We start from the raw sequence: 7,673 nt of genomic DNA, 5'->3' as shown, positions 1-7,673 counted from the left end.
ATTTTTTTTAGTTACTTAATGCTGGGTCAAACCATCTTAAGAAAGTGTAACACCATCCATTACTTCATAAAACTAGTATTTTTCAAGGACACTGAGAATGTCTTGCCTACGAAGTTGCTAAAACACCATGCCAATTCAATCCCATCAAGGTGGCATGTACCAATGCCATCTCACTAGTCCCAGTGATCAATTTCTGTTCACAATTGATCATAATGATAGGACTAGGAACCAAAGGGATCACATAAACAAGAATAGTGTCTGCAAATACTAGCTGATAGAATCAAAAAGGGAGAGAATGATCCAACATGGGAAGTGAGATACACAGCAGACCCATAGAATGGCAGATGTCCTAAACAGCACTCTGGCCTCAGAATCAGCCCTTAAGGCATGTGGATCCGGCTGAAAAGCCCATGAAAGTATTTCAGGCATGGAAAACCAAGACACTCTGGAAAAAAAAAAAAAAAACCTAAATGAAAGATCTCCGTGAGTGAGATTCCAGTGGAAAGAACAGGTCATCAAAGAAGGAGGTACCTTTCTCTGAAGGGAGGAGAGAACTTCCACTTTGACTATGACCTTGTCTAAATATGATCAGAGTCGGTGAACTCAAAAGGCTTCCATAGCCTTGGCAGCTCATGACAAGAGCCTAGGGTGATTACTGATGACATAAACAAGAGTGTCAATTTGTTAAGTCAACAACAGGAGTCACTGTGCACTTACTCCTCATGTAGGATCTTTGTCCTTAGCGTGCTGTACATTGAGATTTAATGCTATAACTAGTACTCAAACAGTATTTTTCACTTTATGTTTCTGTGTGGGAACAAACTGTTGAAATCTTTACTTAATGTATGCTAAACTGATCTTCTGTATATAAAGAGAATCGAAAATGAATCTTGATGTGAATGGAAGGGAAGAGGGAGTGGGAAAGGGGAGGGTTGCGGGTGGGAGGGACGTTGTGGGGGGGGGAAGCCATTGTAATGCATAAGCTGTACTTTGGAAATTTATATTCATTAAATAAAAGTTAAAAAAAAATTTTTAAAAATTAAAAAAAATAACAACTGCATTTTTCTCTGAATTCAAACACACAAAATCTTCACTTCTATATTATTTATATTTCATTCCAAATAGTCTCAAACAAAATGGAGCAAGTAAATTGGCCTTTGACAAAAAAATGAGGCTGGTGTTTGGCCTAGCAGTTATGATGCCACTTGGGTTGCCTGTATCTCATAATCAGAGTACCTGGGTTTGAGCCTTAGCTTTGCCCACAATTCCATTTTCCTGACAGTCAGCAGACAATGGCTACCATAATTATGCCCCTGCCACCATGTGGGAAACCTGGTTGAGTTCCAGGTTCCTGGTTTTGATCTTGCCCAGACACAGCTGCTGTGGGCATTTGGAAAGTAAGCCATCAGATGGGGTATGTCTATTCCTCTGCATTTTAAATAAATAAATGAATGGAAATTTTAAAAATAAACAAAATAAACATTCAAGAACCAACTCTGCCTCTTGACACTCTTAAAATCTTTGTGCCTAGGTTTTCCTGAATACATACTAGAGTTAATATATTCTCTGTTTCACAGAGTTGTGATGATGGCTGGGAGAAATTCAGATTCCACCCAAAATCCTCCAAATTATGTGACATACTATACAAAAGATCTTCTTATTGTCATTTCACTTTCAGGGCTCATAACATGATACCCCAAAATATGGCACCTTAGCAGAAACAGAGAAGTCACTCTCTGATCTTCTCCTGCCTTTGTCCTCTAAGGCCATAACACAATCTTACCTTCCTTCTCACCTGACAGTTTCTTATGACAACTATCCTGTCCTATACATGCAGGACACAGAGATGTGGAGAAGAACCTGAACAAACATGTTTGGCTAACTCCTACTTCACCCCAGCTTATTCTCACTGGAACATACCATTTTTGTCCAATCATATTTCTACATCACTGTGCATTCTTCATTGAATCTAAGCATAAAATACACTATACCCTGGAACTTTGGGTCTTCATCATATTGTCACATAAATCTTCAGTTAAATAAATTTGTTTTGCTTTTCTTTTGTTAATCTTGCTTTAGGGGTGTCAGCCATGAATCTTGTGATGGATGAGGAAAAGATATTACTTTTTCTCACTATACCATATGTCAGAGAGCATTGTGGTCTCAAACTTGCTGACATGAGGATGTGTGTTCTTGAGCTTTCTCTCATCATTTCTATAGGTGTCACCACTCAGCATAGGTAGAACCAGATAGGCTCTGTGGTGCTATGCCCATGTAAATTCCAAGTACAAATGGCATTCTCAGCTTGGGAGAGGACTTAAAAGTCTGGTCTATATAAATGTGGGCACTTAACTGCATAACATATACTTAACTACTGTGGAATTCTAAATTTATTAGTATAATAATACCTTAAGAAAAAATTGTAAACGTCACCTTCAAGAGCCTAACTGATGGTTTCATTTCCCCTCACTATAAAAAAAATTATTCCTAAGAATTAAATTTAAATTTCTTACCTTAAGTCTCATACTCTCTTGTGCATACTTTGATAGCAAAAAAATTAGTATAACTTGCTCAATATTCACCCTTATGTATGAGAAGACAGCTCCTAAGACAATTGTCTTATGATTAATGAGTATAAAACTCACACTTGCCATGGCAACTGAGATTTCTATAGTTTTAAAAAAAATCACATGAGATATCCAATGCACTGATAAAGACTTTCAGGAGCATAACAGAGGTATTTTACTTCTAAAGTTATGGATGTTTAGAAATCTTTATAAGGAAAAGAGATTGGGTAACAAATTTGCAAATCAAAGCATCCTTTAAAGCTTAAATTATCATTTCTAAACTAAGTAGCTGAAAAAACAAGACTATTAGTTAAAACGGGTACATACATTATTCAAATGTTATAGCTAACATTTTAAGCTTAAAATAAATGAAAATCAAATGTCTAATTGATATTCATTTATTCTTGTCACTGTATAACCAGCACAGTGCAAGCTAGTTTTGTATGGCATCATTCACATAAAGTGTTCCAACATCCTTTACAAAATTAAAATAATGCATAATATTAATTTTGTTTGTTTTCAGTTTCTAGGACATGCCTGACATATATTACTGGATATATTAAATATCAATTTACTATTTTTATTGTAAATTCTGGCCCAAGTTGTTCACATAGCACTTAACAAAATCCATCAAGTGATTGATTGTCTTAGCCCAATATGAAATTAACCTAGTAAACTGGAATTACTTAAAAACATTCATTAGATCTCTCTATTTGCTTATCAGCCCCAACCCCTTGTGCACCATTAAACAGCATAACTCTACAGAACTAGTAATCTCCATTTGTCTCTATTGACAAACTTACCTTTATGAGGTCTGAACTGCAAGGAAAGTAACTGAAGTCAGAAGTAAGAAAAAAGGGGCCATTATAGGAAAGTGCCTTTTTGGTAACCATCAAAAAAGCCCATTTACATATGAAAATATATTGTGGATAAGATTAATGAGTTTTGTCATAGACAAAGGGATGACAAATAAGGAATGAAAGAAAATTAGAATAAACTTGTGGTAGTGGATTGGAATCAGGCTTATCTGGATCAGATTGGGATATAAATATGGATAGACAAAAATATAAATTCAGATATGTGCATATACATATACATGGATTAGTTTTCATACCTGTATTTCTTAACCCTGTCATCTGAGAGAGCCTTTATAGCAATAATAAGAATACTTAATTTCCAGATGTTAGTTTATTAATAACATCCTACAATAAAAGGAACTAAAGTTCTTGAAGGAATGGTGAATACTAGGACTGAGACAGGCTGTTTTAAACAGTCCTGGAGAGTAGGCATTGTGGTATGGCAGGTTAAGCCTCCACTGTGACAGCTACATTCCATATCAGAGTTGCTGGTCTGAGTCCCAGCTACTCCATTTGCAACCCAGTTTCCTGCTAATTGCCTGGGGAGGTAGCAGGTGATGGCTCAAGGAGTGGAGTTCCTGAAATCCACATGGGAGACACAGGTGGAGTTGTTGGCTCTGGTGCATCCTTGGCTGTTGTGAGCATTTATGGAGCAAGCCAGAGAATAGAAGATATATCTGTCTGTCTCTCTCCTTTCTCTGACACTCCATCTTTCAAATAAATAAATAAATAAACCTTCAAAAAATCATGGAATAACTTGTTATACTAGAAAGAAAGGAACAAATAAATAAGATGAAGAACAACTTGAGGAAACTCAATGGCCAAATCTTAGCCAATTTCAGCAACAAAATAATGACATTAGATTTTAACCCCTAGTACAAAGTAATGAAATGACTAAATAAATAAAGAGGTAATAAGGAATAACTTTTGCTATTGTCAAATTCTTTTTTTTAACTTTTATTTAATAAATATAAATTTCCAAAGTACAACTTTCCAATTATAGTGGCTTTATCTCCCATAACCTCGCTCCCACCCGCAACCATCTCATCTCCCACTCCCTCTCCCATCCCATTCACATCAAGATTCATTTTCAATTCTCTTTATATATTGAAGATCAACTTGGTATATACTAAGTAAAGATTTCAACAGTTTGCACCCACACAGAAACACAAAGAATAAAGTACTGTTTGAGTACTAATTTTACTGTTAATTCACATAGTACAACACAAAAGGACAGACATCCTACGTGGGGAGTAAGTGCACAGTGACTCCTGTTGTTGATTTAACAATTGACACTCTTGTTTATGGTGTCAGTAATCACCCTAGGCTCTTGTCATGAGCTGCCAAGGCTATGGAAGCCTTTTGAGTTCACCGACTCTGATCATATTTAGACAAGGTCATAGTCAAAGTGGAAGTTCTCTCCTCCCTTCAGAGAAATGTACCTCCTTCTTTGATGGCCCATTCTTTCCACTGGGATCTCACTCACGGAGATCTTTCAGTCTCTTGGCTTTCCATGCCTGAGAAACTCTCATGGGCTTTTTAGCCAGATCCAAATGCCTTAAGGGCTGATTCTGAGGCCAGAGTTCTGTTTAGGACATCTGCCATTCTATGAGTCTGCTGTGTATCCCGCTTCCCATGTTGGGTCATTCTCTCCTTTTTAATTCTATCAGTAAGCTATTGTCAAATTCTAATAACAAATACAGAAGGAATGATGAAAATAGAAAATCTCAATAATAAAATACCACAGCAATAACTATTACTGGAAAAAGTCACAGATGGATACTAAAATTAGTAGTTTAAAATAGGAGGTATAGAACATTTGCTTGGCTTCAAGATATCTCCTCACAAGATACTCGTTAACTTTTTTTTTCTTATTTTTTTAAACTTTTATTTAATGAATATAAATTTCCAAAGTACAGCTTATGCATTACAATGGCTTCCCCCCCATAACGTCCCTCCCACCTGCAACCCTCCCCTTTCCCACTCCCTCTCCCCTTCCATTCACATCAAGATTCATTTTCGTTTCTCTTTATATACAGAAGATCAGTTTAGCATACATTAAGTAAAGATTTCAACAGTTTGCTCCCACACAGAAACATAAAGTGAAAAATACTGTTTGAGTACTAGTTATAGCATTAAATCTCAATGTACAGCACACTAAGGACAAAGATCCTACATGAGGAGTAAGTGCACAGTGACTCCTATTGTTGACTTAACAAATTGACACTCTTGTTTATGTCATCAGTAATCAACCTAGGCTCTTGTCATGAGCTGCCAAGCCTATGGAAGCCTTTTGAGTTCACCGACTCTGATCATATTTAGACAAGGTCATAGTCAAAGTGGAAGTTCTCTCCTCCCTTCAGAGAAAGGTACCTCCTTCTTTGATGACCTGTTCTTTCCACTGGAATCTCACTCACGGAGATCTTATATTTAGGTTTTTTTTTTTCCCCCAGAGTGTCTTGGCTTTCCATGCCTGAAATACTCTCATGGGCTTTTCAGCCAGATCCGAATGCCTTAAGGGCTAATTCTGAGGCAAGAGTGCTGTTTAGGACATCTGCCATTCTATGGGTCTGCTGTGTATCTCACTTCCCATGTTGGATCATTCTCTCCCTTTTTGATTCTATCAGCTAGTATTTGCAGACACTATTCTTGTTTATGTGATCCCTTTGGTTCTTAGTCCTATCATTATGATCAATTGTGAACAGAAATTGATCACTGGGACTAGTGAGATGGCATTGGTACATGCCACCTTGATGGGATTGAATTGGAATCCCCTGGTATCTTTCTAACTCTACCGTATGAAGTAAGTCAGCTTGAGCATGTCCCTAATTGCACATCTCTTCCCTCTCTTATTCCCACTCTTATATTTAACAGTGATCACTTTTCAGTTAAGTTTCAGCACTTAAGAAGAATTGTGTATTGATTACAGTATTCAACCAAAAGTATTAAGTAGAACAAACAAAAAAAAAATACTTAGAGGGATAACGTGTTAAGTTGTTCATCAAAAGTCAGGGTGAGGGCTGATCAAGTCACCATTTCTCATAGTGTTCATTTCACTTGAACAGGTTTCCTTTTTGGTGCTCAGTTAGTTGTCACCTATCAAGGAGAACAAGTGGTATTTGTCCCTTTGGGATTGGCTTATTTCACTCAACAGAATCTTTTCCAAATTCCTAACAGGGATCACTTTCCAGTTAAAATTTAAACACCTAAGAATAATTGTGTGTTAATTACAGAGTTCAACCAATGGTACTAGAACAAAAAAAAATACTATAATGGATAAAGTATTACATTGTACATCAAGAGTCAGGACAAGAGCGGGTCAAGTCACTGTTTCTCATAGTGTCCATTTCATTTCAACAAGTTTCCCCTTTGGTGCTCAGTCAGTTGTCGCCGATCAGGGAGAACATATGATATTTGTCCCTTTGGGACTGGCTTAGTTCACTCAGCATGATGTTTTCCAAATTCCTCCATCTTGTTGCAAATGACCGGGTTTCATTGTTTTTGACTGCTGTATAGTATTCGTTACAGTACATGTCCCATAATTTCTTTATCCAGTCTACTGTTGATGGGCATTAGGGTTGGTTCCAGGTCTTAGCTATTGTGAATTAAGCTGCAATAAACATTAAAGTGCAGACAGCTTTTTTGTTTGCCAATTTCATTTCCTTTGGGTAAATTCCAAGGAGTGGGATGGCTGGGTCGAACGGTAGGGTTATCTTCAGGTTTCTGAGGAATCTCCAGACTGACTTCCATAGTGGCTTAACCAATTTGCATTCCCACCAATAGTGGGTTAGTGTCCCTTTTCCCCACATCCTCTCCAGCATCTATTGTTGGTAGATTTCTGAATGTGAGCCATTCTAACCGGGGTGAGGTGAAACCTCATTGTGGTTTTGATTTGCATTTCCCTGATTGCTAGTGATCTTGAACATTTTTTCATGTGCCTGTTGGCCATTTGGATTTCCTCTTTTGTAAAATGTCTATTGAGGTCCTTGGCCCATCTCTTAAGTGGTTGTTTGTTCTGATGTTGTGGAGTTTCTTGATTTCTTTGTAGATTCTGGTTATCAACCCTTTATCTGTTGCATAGTTTGCAAATATTTTTTCCCATTCTGTCGGTTGCTCTTCACTTTCCTGACTGTTTCTTTTGCAGTACAGAAACTTCTCAATTTGATGCAATCCCAAATGTTAATTTTGGCTTTGACTGCCTGTGCTTCTGGGGTGTTTTCCAAGAAGTCATTGCCGGTACCTATATCTT

Source organism: Oryctolagus cuniculus, chromosome 4, assembly GCF_964237555.1.
Source record: "Oryctolagus cuniculus chromosome 4, mOryCun1.1, whole genome shotgun sequence".
Classification (NCBI taxonomy): Eukaryota; Metazoa; Chordata; class Mammalia; order Lagomorpha; family Leporidae; genus Oryctolagus; species Oryctolagus cuniculus.
This window is presented reverse-complemented; position numbering follows the sequence as displayed.